This window comes from Benincasa hispida, chromosome 8 (genome assembly GCF_027475165.1).
Source record: "Benincasa hispida cultivar pf3 chromosome 8, pf3_genome.v1.1, whole genome shotgun sequence".
In the NCBI taxonomy this organism is placed as follows: domain Eukaryota; kingdom Viridiplantae; phylum Streptophyta; class Magnoliopsida; order Cucurbitales; family Cucurbitaceae; genus Benincasa; species Benincasa hispida.
The window spans coordinates 14,387,326-14,400,022 of record NC_143485.1 but is presented as its reverse complement, the minus strand read 5'-3'; the positions used below and the strand labels follow the sequence as shown (position 1 = coordinate 14,400,022).

At 34.2% G+C, this 12,697-nt stretch overlaps 1 pseudogene across 1 annotated transcript; it reads right to left on the bottom strand.

Moving 5' to 3' along the window:
- Positions 1 to 9,577: 9,577 nt before the first annotated feature.
- Positions 9,578 to 12,006, bottom strand: LOC120083276 (exocyst complex component EXO70H1 pseudogene; annotated as a pseudogene). Its single transcript, XR_016531489.1, has one exon. The product of XR_016531489.1 is annotated as an exocyst complex component EXO70H1 pseudogene (transcript).
- Positions 12,007 to 12,697: the final 691 nt, after the last annotated feature.

The following is a 12,697-nucleotide window of genomic DNA, read 5'->3' as shown; positions in this document are numbered from 1 at the left end:
GCAATAAAGAAAAAGTCGCATGGCTTGTTCGAGATCACTATGTATGTTGAATAGCATAAATGTTTTTATTCAGAACTGAGTCAAAATCATGTACATTTAGATTCATCAATGATTGCATTAGAGTTTTGTGATGCTGTAAGAGAAAAACCATCTATCAGCATGGCAGAACTGTAGTCCGACATAAAATCAAAATTTGGATATCATGTTCCTTACCATAGGGTGTGGGAGGGCAAAAGAAAAGCGTAGGTAAAGTGTTCAGTGACTGAGATGAGCCATACAAATTGTTACCCAGGTGATTGTTTATGGTTAAGCAGACCAATCCTGGAACACGTGGAGAGTGAAAGAAACACCTACTGAAGGGCATGTTATCCTAACTTCTGTATTTTGGGCATTTTATCCTTGTATAGAAGCTTTAATAAATGTCAGCCGATAATTCAGATAGATGGTGTCACTTGTATGGCAAATATCGAGGAAAGTTGCTCATTGCTACATCAGTTGATTCGAACGGGCATCTTCTTCCACTTGCATTCGTCGTTGCACATGAGGAGTCTTGAGACTCATAGGGATGGTTGCTGAAACACTTGAGAGAAATTATAATACATGAAGAGGTGTGTTTAATTTCAGATCGACATGCTGGCATAATCGCAGCAGTGAACAATCCAACAAATGGTTGGGCAGGATGATGCTTTGGAGCGTCAAGATAAATACACCCGGTAATATTATTTTTTTAATATATATATTATTAATTTGTTTAAAACATATTTATAATAATAAATAGAGTAAAAATTCATGTACACATACGAAAAAAAATAATAAATGGGCTGCAAGATCTAATAAACATGAAGAACAGTCATATGATTGATATGAACGTGTGTTTCATGTGAAGACCGGATGTCAAAGCCTCAATGCTATAGGAGGAAATGTTCAAATATTGAGGCTAAACGAGTCCGAGCGGTACTGTTCATATAACAAATGGTAAGCATTTAGCATTTCATGCTTGCATTTTATGGCAATTTACTCACATTTTAACTTGAACTATGGAGATTTTAATGAGGACTACTATAAAATGTCGATGTATATTGCATGTTACCCTCCTCAATTTCAACCTATACCGCTTTCATAGGTAGGAGTCCACAACTCACTCAGGATTCAAGTCATGTTACCTATGGTCATCTTGGTGAAATGTAAGTCTCCATTATGAACGGTGTTATATAATGAGATTAAATATTTCATGGTCCGATCTTATACAAACTCCTTTGTATAAAATATTCTCGCTCACATGTCTATACATGAATGATCAGGATCAAATCATTTATAGCACTTTACAACAATTGTAACACCTACAAAGCGGGTCATACTCGTAATTTCACCAGGATAAGGTACCCGGCTTTATCCATCTATTACAAACCATTTAGGTTATCACTTAAACATGATCTACCTGTATGTCTCTACATACATGTTTAAGTTACAAGATAACCTTGGATGTTAGTGTATTGATTTGTGTTTAATGCAACAAAAATATGGAATAAAATATCATATATTTTATTAAATAGACAATGAGTTTGTTCAATACATTTACAAACTATAGGACCCTACGAGATTTAAGGCATCAACCCCAACAGGCTCCACAGCTACAACATGTAATTGACACTCAGTTAGTTCGACGGTCCTACAGTTCTCGGTATGTGATTTTAATTCAAGTTAATTTTTATATGACTGATCTAGTTAATTTAGAATCTAAATTATCAATTAATTTTAAAATTTAGGTGGTGAGACAAATTTTGTGTGACTAGGATAGCCACATATGTAGTCAGCCAGATGCATGTTTGATCTGCTTCAACCTGATCGAGTACATTAATACTAAACCAAATTGATTTTTTTATACAGAATTTTATTGTATTTGTCTTTAATATTTTTCAATATAATATTTTATATTTCAGATTAATTGGGAGCTTTACAAACTTGTTATGCACACTTTGCCCAATTTCTGTACAAATGGTCAAAACGTATGGCGGATGATAAGTCCTTTCATATGTCTTCACATTTGTGAGTGGCATCTTCCTGATAGGATAATGAGACAATTTGATTTTCAGCAGGATATCTCATTGCCTTGTAATACTAAACCCCTACTGCATGACATTGACTTAAGAACTGAAGATTGGCCTGAAAAAGTTACACATTTGATAATGCGATGCCACTATAGTGCAAGATTTATTGTAGTGGGAGTTTCTATTGGGCAGTCTGATAGGGATGTCACTCAAAACTACATCAAGTATAATAATATCACAAGGTGCTACGTTACTCGTCTGGGAGCAACTGTGGGTCATCTAGTAAATAAATGAATATTATCTAATTATTTTTAATTTAAATTTATTTTAAATATTGACTAATTGTTTTATAATTCACAGAGATCGAATAACAGTAGACTCTGCGATGTTGCGAATGATCCGAACCAGGTTCTTGCTATATACAATAACAATCAGAACTATATGGAGGAAATACGTTATATGTACGATATACCTATTGTTCCTCCACCAGTTCTTAGACGTAGAGGACCTATTTGAGAAGAAGAAGATGGATTTGATGAGGTTGCCCACAATGTGGAAGAATTGCCCCCTATGATGCAGACGCAGAGCCAAATTGATTATGTTAGTCTAGTGATGATGATGCCAACATTTGGTTCAGGATATTATGACTCATAGGCTGGTTCATGTCTTCATACGTGCATGGACATGGTCGCGGTCGTGGAAAGCATAATGAATATTTATATTATGAAGCGCCGTATCGAAGCAACATCAAGAGAAACCAGAGCAACCTCAAGTTCGAAGTCGACGATGAAAACCAACTCGAAATCGACGACATCCGCCTTGTGGGACACATTTATTTATTTTTAATTATTTTTATATAAATGAGATAATAGTTGTATTAATGTGAAACTTTTAATTTACACTTTATTATTTCTAAATTATAGAAGAAAACGTGAATGAGATATTATTTTCTATGATATTTCTTAGAGTTAAGTTAAGAAGTGGTGATAAAAATAATAACAAAGTGAGAGTGAGGTAGAATATAATAAATAATAAAATGAAAAAGGGAGGAGGTGAAATATTAAAATAATAAGATGGGATTTTTGAAGGAAGTGAGTATTCAAAAATAATATTTTTCCTTAAATCTTTTGAATACTCACTTCCTTTGTAAAAAAACACAACAATAATATTTTTCTAAATTGTTTTGAAACAATAATATTTTTCTAAATACTTTTAAAAACTACAATATTTTTCTAATTTTTTAAGATCACTAAACTCTGTCCAACATTTTTTTTATTTTTTATTTTTTAAATTTTGACTAAGTCAAAAGGGTTATTCCAACTTTCTTTTAATTTTTTTCTTTCTAAATACTTTTAAAAACTACAATATTTTTCTAATTTTTTGAGATCACTAAACTCTGTCCAACATTTTTTTAAATTTATTTTTTTTAAAATTTTGACTAAGTCAAAAGGGTTATTCCCAACTTTCTTTTAATTTTTTTCCTTCTTGTTTTCGTTTTATTTTTATCCTTTTCTTCTTTTTGTTTTTTTCTCTTCGTTTCAATTTAATGTGTGGGCTTCGTTTCAATTTAATGTGTGGGCTTCGCTTCAATTTAATGCTAGTAGTATAAAGATTTAAACTTGTTTAAACAATATAAAAGGTATGTTTGGTGTGTGATAAAAGTAGAGAGTTGAATTGGTAATTATTATCCGAAGAGTTAAATTATCTAAAGAGTTGAATTGCCGTGTTTGTTGTGCAGAGTTGAGTTGGGGATCTGATGCAGTTTTTTTTTTTTGTAAATGAGATTAGTTCTATTTTTTTCTGTTTGTTTTTTATTTCATTCTTTTATTTTTTTAGTTTTATGCTTTGCTATTGTTGATTAATTTTCAAATATACACGTATTTTCTCAAATCATTTATGACATAAACTGGACAATCTCAATTTTTTTTCTCAATTTGTGGAACATAATAGATTATTTTTCATATATTCTTTTCAAAAACTGTAATAATTCTAATTCTCTTCAATCGGTAAAACATACCAACAAAATATATTTCATATTGCTGCTCAATTAATTAGTATATTGTATATTGTATATATATATATATATATTGAATGTATGTATATATATATTGAATGAATGTATGTATATATATATTGAAGGTAATTATCCCAATTACTAATTGGTATATTGTATGTATATATATTGAATCTTGCTAACTTAACTTTATTATTTCACATATCATACAGTTTATTTTTATATAATATAGATAGTATATTTGGAACTGAAATTGTACATAGGATAATTACCTTTCATTTGATTATGATGGTGAGAATGTGATATAGTACCGTAACATTTTTCATAAGATCACAAAAATAATATGAACCGACCGAACATGTGGCCATTTCCAAAAAAAAATCACAAAATATATGTTCTTTTTTATACTTGTATCATAATACAAACACAAAAATTACATGTCATGACGTTTGCAAAAATCAGATCTGGATCCAAACGGCAAAGATGAGGGAAGAGAGAAAGAAATGAAAATAGAATCCAAAGGTTTGACGATACAAAAAAAATAAAAAAAATCAGATCTGGATTCAAATAGCAAACATGAGGGAAGAGAGAGAAATGAAAATATATTAATTTTTAGGGTTAGTTTTGAGGGGATAAAAAATGTAGTTTTGAGTAGGTAAAAAATGGGGCTTTAATAACATTTTCGATTTAACAAACATGGGTAATAAATACCCACCCAACTCAATAACTCATAACCATTTATCAAACACCTCCAGAATGTTTATTAATTTACATTAAATAATTAATTAATTTTTTTTTTTAACTTTTTAAAAATATTTATATACATTGTTATTTATATAAAATCAAGACGACGAAATTGACATTTTAAACCTGGAGGTGATGGGAAAAATTAAAAGGATATTGTCCTTTTAGAAACTATTTAGGAAAATATTGTTATTTTCAAACTATTTGTAAAAATATTGTTGTTTTTTTTTAAAAAAAAAAATAAGTCGAGGGTTGAAAATTCGACCTAGACCTTCCTTTCATTTGTACATCTAACTTTGAATCCTCGACCTTGCCCTTCCTAACATTATTATTGAGTCTGTTTAATTATCATTCCAGAGACCTTCCTCTATCAAAAGATCGTATTTCTAAATTTTCATAAGGTCCCCTAGAATTCCTTCCAAAACTTGTTGAATAATTTTTACGGATTCTGTCATTTCAGCAAGTCTGACTAAATAACGAGCTAATGAATCTTTTTCTTTTTGCCACTGAACTTCCCAATCAAATTCGAGAGCGAGATTATGAGAGAGAGCGAGATTTTGAGAGAGTGAGAGTTGAGAGAGCGAGAGCGACAGTGAGATTTTGATAGAGAGCGACAATACCGTACAAATTTTCCTCTTTTTTTTTCTTTTTAATTATTACACATTCCACTTTCTTCTTTCTAATCTTTTCTTCTTTTTTTTTTTAATTTTTCATTTTATAAAAATAATTTCTAAAAATATTTTAATATTTTATTTAAACTCTAAAAAGAATAAATTAAAAAAAATAATAACTCATAAAAATAAAAAAATGTAAATTAAATATCTCATTTATATAAAAATAATTACAAAAATCAATGTGTCCCGCAAGGTGGACGTCGTCGATTTCGAGCTGGTTGTCGTTGTCGACTTCGAACTTGAGATTGCTCGAGTTCTTCTTGATGTTGCTCTGGTACCTTTGTAGGCGCTTCATAATATAAATATTCATTATGCTCTCCACGACCCCAACCATGTCCATGCACGTATGAAGACGAAGGACCAGCCTCTGAGTCATAATGTTCTGAATTAAATGCTGACATCATCATCATCGGACTAACATAATCAGTTTGACTCTGCGTCTGCGTCATAGGAGCAACTCTTCCACATTATGTGCAACCTCATCAAACTCATCCTCTTCCCGAATAGGTCCTCTACGTTTAGAAGCTGGTGGAGGAACAATAGGTATATCGTACATATAATGAATTTCCTCCATATAACTTTGGTTGTCACTACATATAGCAAGAACTTGGTTCGGATCATTCGCAACCTCACAGAGTCTACTGTTGTTCGATCTTTGTGAATTATAAAACAATTAGACAATATTTAAAGTAAATTTAAATTAAAAAAAAAAATAGATAATATTCATTCATTTACCAGATGACCCACAGCTGCTCCCGGACGAGTGACGTAGCGCCTTGTGATATTATTATACCAATCAATATATTCTGGAGTGATATCTGTGTTAAACTGTTCAAGAGAAACCCCCACTGCAATAAACCTTGCACGATAGTACCATCGCACTACCAAATGTATAACTTTTTCGGACCAATCTCCAGTCCTTAGATCAATATCATGCAGTACGGGTTCAGTATTACAAGGCGATGGGACATCCTGCTGAAAACCAAATTGACTCATCACCCTGTCAAGAAGATGCCACTCACCAATGTGAAAACATATGAGAGGACTCATCGTCCGCTATATGTTTTGACCATTCGTACAAAAATTAGGCAAAGTATGCACAATAATTTTGTACGGCTCCTACATAACCTGAAACACAAAATATTATATTAGAGAATATTAAAGACAAATACAATAAAAATGTGAATAAAATAATCAATTAGGTTTAGTGTAATGTAACTGTTCAGGTTGAAGCAGATCAAACATGTATCAATACCGGTTGACTACATGTGTGGCTGTCCTAGTCACACAAAATTTGTCTCTCCACCTAAATTTTTAAATTGATAATTTAGAATTTAAATTAACTAGATCAGTGATATAAAAATTAAATTTAATTAAAATAACATACCGAGAACCGTAGGCTCGTCCAACTAACTGAGCGTCATTAACATGATGTAGTTGTGGAGCCATTGTTGGAAATTGTTCCCAAGCCTATAGTTGCAAAAGTATGAGAGACCCAACTATCTCTCAAACCTCAGGTCTTGTTGCTTTGCATAGTTGTCTATACAACCATGCCAAGCATGCTCCACCCCACGAATACCGCCCCCGCATCATGGAGGTTAGCTAACAGTGGCAGGGACATCAAGTGAACAAAATGACTTGATTTATCTAAAAACAGACTTCCACCCATCATTTGTAGTATATATACTCGCGCATATCTTATGACGGTTTCCTCGTCTGCATCATCTGTGAGCTCACGAAATTGTGTTCCTAACCGGGGAGGTTAGTTAACGGTGGCAGGGACATCAAGTGAATAAAATGACTTGATTTATCTGAAAACAGACTTCCACCCATCATTTGTAGTATATATACTCGCGCATATCTTATGACGGTTTCCCCGTCTGCATCATCTGTGAGCTCACGAAATTGTGTTCCTAACCATATTAAATATAACTTCGATCCTTTAATCTTATCGGCAGGTGGGGTCGCACCGAGGTACAGTTGACAAACTTCTAACCAGTCATCATACATCACTTCGGTGACCGGCTCACCGTCAACAGGTAATCCCAACAACACTTCTATGTCTTGTAGAGTGATAGTGCACTCTCCAACAGACATATGGAATGTATGCATCTCAGGCCTCCATCTCTCGACCAAGACTGTGATCAGATGATTGAGGAAAGTAACATTCAACATACGTTGACGATTTGTAGAGTGATAGTGTACACTTCTATGTCTTGTAGAGTGATAGTGTACTGTTCATGTAACAAGTGGCAAGCATTCGGCATTCCATGCTTGCATTTTATGGGCGTTTGCTCACATTTTAACATGAACTACGAAGATTTTATTGAAAATTACTACAAATTGTCAACATATGCTGAATATTACTCTCCTCAATTTCAACCTGTACCACATGAAGATTACTGGATCACGCACCCTAATATGCCCGTCTTACATCCTGATCCATCGTTATTGAGAAGACTTGGTAGACCAAGTTCATGTTATCACAACGAGATGCATTGGACAGAACCAGTCACTTGACAACGATGTGGATTTTGTAACCAGTTAGGACATAATCGAAGAAAGTGTCATTCGTTATTAAGACGGGCTCCAGATAGTTAGGGATTGAATAATAAATAATTTTTTTTATTATATATTCATTTTATTGTATATTCAATTTTTTTTATTATAATTTATTGTATATTCAATTTTTTTTATAATACTTTACTGTATATTCAATTTTTTTTTTTTTTGTAATCAATAAAGTTTTACATTATAATAATCTAATATATTCAATTTATAGTATAATAATCTAATATATTCAATTTATTGTCTAATGATTATTCAATTATAGTATAATAATCTAATATATTCAATTTGTTGTCTAATGATTATTCAATTATAGTTTAATAATCTAATATATTCAATTTGTTGTTTAATGATTATTCAATTATAGTATAATAATTTAATATATTCAATTTATTGTCTAATGATTATTCAATTATAGTATAATAATCTAATATATTCAATTATAGTCTAATGATTATTCAATTATAGTTTTTTTTCTCTTTTTTTATATATATTTCTATGGAAAGTTCAAATAAAGTGAAGACTCTCGCTCTCTCCTAAGATTTCGCTCTCTCACTCTCGCCCTCTCTCAATATCTCGCTCTCTGTTATTGTTGTTATTTTTCCATTAATGATTACTAGCTTTCATTTCTTATGAAACAATCACAAACACTTTTTTTATTATGAATCTACTACCAGAAACTCAATGCGTAATCTTAGCATTCAATGTGTATTCCTGAATAATCTCATTTTTCAATTATTCAACCATGTCATTTTACAAAGTTCAATGTTAGTCAGATTAGTCAATAGAAACTAAATCTCTCCCTCTCCAATATTCTCGCTTTGAATCTCGCTCTCTCCTAAAATCTCGCTTTGAATCTCGCTCTCTCTTAAAATATCGTTCAATATCTCGCTCTCTCCTACTATCTCGCTTTGAATCTCGCTCTCTCCTTAAACCGAATATACAAAATTTTGTTCGTAGACAAAGCTAATTCGAAATTGTATTTCATTCCAAGGCATAACTTGTATCCATGCGCTTCATATTCGCCTGGAGTTCGCTCCCAGAAATATAGTCATCCCCACCCCCTCACATCAATCCCACAAGCCTCCGTCTAATTCGAAATGATAACAAAATGCATAGGTTGTTAAAAGCAGCACAGAAACATATAGTATACCATCTCATTACTTTATTTCCTCTATGAGGGAAAAATAAAAGTAATAAACCTGCAATCTCGATAGTGGATGTGTGTCGAAACTTCCAACTTTCGACAACCTAAGCGAGATTCGCAAGATTTCCCTTGTCGAGGGTTGAAGTTTCGACCTATGTATTGTTTCCAAGTTTTTCTTTGTTCGTCGAGTTCTCAGCGTTCGACCTTCACATTAGTCGAGTTCTCAACATTCGACCTCTAGCCTCGAACTCCCAAAACAACAATATTTCTCTAATAAGTTTTGAAAACAACAATATTAATATTAAAGGTCCGAAGTGATGTGATATTTTAGAATAAAACTCTCCCCCAATAAATAAATAAATAAATAAAAAGTTCATGAAGATTTTAACAAAAAGGTGATGTACCCAATTCCACTAAACAAGTGTCCCCACCAATGGGGAAAGGGAATTTACATTACAAAATAATCAATCAATCCATCAAAAAAGAAAAATAAGGAAGAAAATGAAAAACAGACAATTTGATTTATACACGTCTGAAAATTTATCCTTCACACATCACTTCTAAAATTTGTCCTTATCCGCCGCCCTCATCCACTCCGCCGACCACCGTGAAAATGGTACGGCGAAGACGACAACGACGACGATGAAGAAACACTCCCCCCTGAATTCCCATCGCCGTGAAGCAAGTCCGACAAGTAGTTTCCTAAATCATCCGGCGCAAATCTCACCTCCGAATCACTTCCGTATAGATTCTCCAATCGCGAACGGTATTTCATGTAGAACTCACCGTAGAGCGTGCCGAGTTTCTTCCCCAGCGAGATCTTTATGTGCTCACGTAGCCTCGAATCCGTCACAATCCACGACGCTTGATGTCTATACGCTTCTTCGAATGCGATATTGAAATCGTGGAAGTGTTTTCTTGCTCTTTCCGGCGAGATATCCGCCGTTGGATTCTCCGGCAATGATAAGAACACTCTGCTCCATCCCATCCGTTGGTAGCTTGACGCGTATTGCTTCACCTTAGTTTCATTGCTCTCGATCCACTCGTCTCCGAGAACGAATCTGAGATTTGAGGTTCGTACCTTCACGACGATGTACTCCAGGTTGTTTGCGAGGAAGATGTACGACAGAGGCGCGTCGTGGTATACCTCTGCTTTGCTGTCGAGCTTCGAGAGAAGGACTAGAATCAACCAAGCCATGCGTATGGTGAGAGGATTTTCTTCTGGATCGTTACCGCCGAAGAAGGATTCCGGTAATGGAGAATGGAGCGTTAACGGCCAATCCGCCACTATTCCGGGGAGGATTCCGCTGTAATCGCTGAGGAATGCGATGTAGTTCATCACGTAGCGAGTGAGTGGATGAACTCCGCCGCCTGGGACTGGCGTTTTGGACGAGTCTTTTTGGATGTGAGATTCGAAATCGATGAGCATGGAGCGGATGCTTTCGGCGATTTTTGTTAGCGAATGGTCGATTAAAGATCGGATGGAGGCTGTCGATTCGTAGATGAACATCGATTCGATTTCCGGCCAGAGATCGAAGATCGCTTCGTACAGATCAAGAATCAGGAAAATTTTCTCCGGAGTTTTCTTCGATTTCACCGCCATTTCCGGGAAGCCAAAGAGAGTCAGAGCACTTTCTTTAGTTATTTCTGAGAAAACAGACTCTCGAATCGAAGCAGAACACGAAAAAACTTGATCGGAGAGGAATTTCTCCGCTTCAAAGAAAGTTTTAACCGCAATTTTAACAGCATTCAACCAGTTCTTGATTTTCACTTCCAAAACCTCCCACTCCATTCTATGAACATGATGATAACTCGTTTTCGCAACTCCAAGATTATACAATCCTTCCTCAACAATGGATTTCCTACTAACAGTATAAATCTTCACACATTCTTTACCATAACCAGCAGAAATCATACCTTCCGCAATCGATTTCAAATCCGCTATAGCCGATCTCGAAATCCGCTCCTCCTCAGTAACATTCTCGTTCGCAAATCGCAAATCATCCTCAGGCTCATCTTCCAAATCAGAGTTACCAGTCAAAACAGAATCTCTAGACGACCGATTCGAAATCGATTCCGGATCCAAATGCGCTCGATTCTCCGCCAAAATCCGATGGAACTCCCTCTGCAACCTCTTCATAGCAGTCTGCATCAAATTCTGAGCACGAACAAGATGGTGAGAGCTCATATGCTCGGAGCCGAAATACTGCATCGCCGTTTGTAAATCCTTGACAGCTTTGAGGTACTGGTTGGCCTCGTAGCGGTCGTCTTGAAACAGAGGAGTGATGTCGGCATAAGAGGAAGCAGTACAATCCCACTTCGTAATTAGGGTTTCTGCAACATCGATATTCTCCTCCATTAGAGACTCACAGAGGGCGTGCGACGGCGGAGAATGAGACGGCGGGGAATGAGACGGCGTGGATCTGGCAGGAGATTTGAAGAAATGGTTTCTCATGTTTAATGAAAGAGGGAGAGAGAGCTTGAGTTTGGTAATGGTTATGGCGGCAAAGAGAAACAGAAGGAGAATTTATGGAGAGAATAAATGAGAAAGAAAGGGTTTTTGTGAGGAAGATTCTAAGCTGGATAAGATTGAATTTTTCTTTTATTTTATTTTTTTTTAATTTGACCTTTTGACTCAGTTCTTTTGTTTTATGAAGCAACTTGAACGAGTCAACTAATCTTTTTTTGATCAATTGTTGCCGTTGTTGATTCTTGTTTTATTTGACCAAGGCGATTCATGTTGGTCAAAAACAAAATAAATGAAGAATGAGAACAAAAAAATGAAATATCAATTTATTAGTTAAAATTTTTAATTAATAATTGTTTTAATTTAAATTCTATTCTTCAAATATGGCACACTCTTATCGAACATCAACGGTTCAAATCTTCCTATGTCTATTGTAATTAAAAGAATCTTACACTTTTGTATATCAATTAAACTCTAAACTTTTAAGTGTAAACTAAAATTTAAGGCTACACGTTGGTATTTTAAAAAGAAAATTGAAAAAAAAAATAAAGAAATGGAGAAGAAGAGAAGGAAAGAAATAAGGGTATGGTTTTCCTCAAAGAGGAGAGGAAAAAAAAATGAAAGTAAGGCCAAATTTATCCTAAAGAAAACGTAATAAATAAATGATTACAAAAATGGGTCTCATCTCATTATGTTTGTGTTGTTTTTTACTTGTGTTTCGTAATAAAATGTGGGGTCCATTTCCAAGTCTGTAATTTAATCATACAATCCAATTGAGATACTAAGGGTGATCAATCTGATTTCATTTCAAAATTGTGTGGGATCCACTACTGATATCTCTACTGTTATCGTTATTTGTTACTGTTACATGTATGAGAAGTATGTATCCGTTACATTTATCGATTACCATTCGATTCTAGATAGTAACGGTAACAAAAACGATAATAGTAAGTGTGATAAATTCATACTTCTCGATAAAACATGATAAAAAATAATCCAATTATGTTTGTGATTGTGACTCATCACAATCGACCT